Source organism: Astatotilapia calliptera, chromosome 16 (assembly GCF_900246225.1).
Source record: "Astatotilapia calliptera chromosome 16, fAstCal1.2, whole genome shotgun sequence".
NCBI lineage: Eukaryota > Metazoa > Chordata > Actinopteri > Cichliformes > Cichlidae > Astatotilapia > Astatotilapia calliptera.
The window spans coordinates 30132112-30134002 of NC_039317.1; positions in this window are offsets into that span (position 1 = coordinate 30132112).

Here is a 1891-nt window from a genome sequence, read left to right on the forward strand (position 1 = left end):
TTTGCATATCTAGCACAGCTGAAGTTGAATACCTACAGTTGTTGGAAAGATAAAGGTAGAATCCATAGGTAACTTTTTTCAAATTTGTTTTCCCTATTATAAATTGGCAGCCATCCCCTCCAAGGTTTTCTTCTCCTAGAACTCTGCAGTGCTTTCAGTGATTCTGCACAAATCTGCACAGAACACAGACATCAGCTTTTGTGTTGAATTGATCAAACTTCATGTCCACAATCATCAGTGGTGATGAGACCTGGGTCTCCAGCTACCATGTAGAGGGAAAGAGAGAGAAAACAAAACATTTCGAATTAAAGAGTGCCCAAGCCTAACCAGGAGTGTGCTCCTAATATTATTTCTTTATTATTACTATTTTTTGCATTCACAGTATTGTTGCCATTAGTTCCAAGATTTCGGACAGTATTCTTCAAAATGTTTTTGCCCACCCTCCTGAAGGCCACTGACATCCCAGTCCAGCTGAAGTCATGAGGCAGAATTCATTCATTTCTTCTCATTTTTCATTTCAGTGGTTGTTTTGTTGTCTTCCCTACACAGGAAACTGATCTGTTTATCTCCTCACTATGAGTCAGGGCACTTGATGTGTACAAATACAGGAAATTCACATGTTCATTTCATCTTTTGTTAGTAAAATCCAGGCACACCTAGGAGTTGGCTCAAGCCATGTGAGCCTTGCCACACCATTCGCGAACCTCTGGTTTAGACTATCCATAAAGGTTGTGACTACATCATGTAGCTCACAGTGCATTGAAAAGGAAGGCATTTTTGGCCACACAAAGATACATTTTTCTCACCGTATGTATGAGTGGTCAGAATGGGACTTTGAACGAAGCATTTAACTACGTCATCACCATCAGCAACACCACCTGCTTTATAGATAGTGCAAAACTCCACAAGGAGATGAGCTAGAAAGGGCGCTCAGCCAGCTTTAAACCAGGTATAGTTTTTATTTTGTCTGGGAAGGGTTGCTGAGCATTGGGCTGCAGGCAGCATGCAGTATTAATTTCACTAGAAATCACTAAACAATCCCAGGGCTGAGACTGAGAGAAAGACAACAATGAAATTACCTGTGTAGCCCAGAGATGTTTAGAGGACCTCAGTTTTATTTCTAATGTAAATGTATATATGACTAGTTCCATTTGTTCATTTTTGTATATCCATACAGAGGAATTAAGTTTGTTGTTAAGGTGCTTTTATTTTGGAGGAAGAGGTCACATGGAAGAGGAAGCAGAGAGCAGGCCGCAAGGAGATGAGAGAGAGGAAAGAGTGAAGGCACGAGGGACCCGAGTGAGATGGAATTGCGTACGGTTGGATGTGGCTAGCATCAACTAGGACACTTGTGAGGGATGGCGAGGATAACCCATCTGCCATCTATGGCCAAGGAATGGAGCAAAAGAGAATGTGGGTTAGTGCAGCTTGGACTAGCTTTGTTTTTCTGCCCAGAAAAATTATTTTGATACCGCAAGCGACTGTTTGATTTAATGATTTCATTTTTGTTTTTCCACGTCACTCAGTAAACAATTTTCGTTGAACTTGAAGATCTTGTTGCTTTGTAATATTTCTTATTTCCAGCTAAAGGTTTACCAGCTTGGCCCATGTCCCCCTTTTAGGTTTGGTAGTGTTTTTAGTAGATAAAGGCGAATGGCTTAATCATAGATAAGCTGCGGTTTGGGGAAGGCCTTGATGGGGACTGGCGGTGGCTCCCAGGCCTGCCAGATCCCCATGTACTAATGAGAAGTGAAGAAGTGAAAGAATTGAAAAAAAGGGGCAGGAGAGTGGAGCACAAAAACGAGAACAGCTTGTAGAACTGGGGGTTATATGTAGATAAGACCCAGAAGAGGCGTGTTTGAAGGCGTGGTCCTGCTCCTGAAATTCTGAT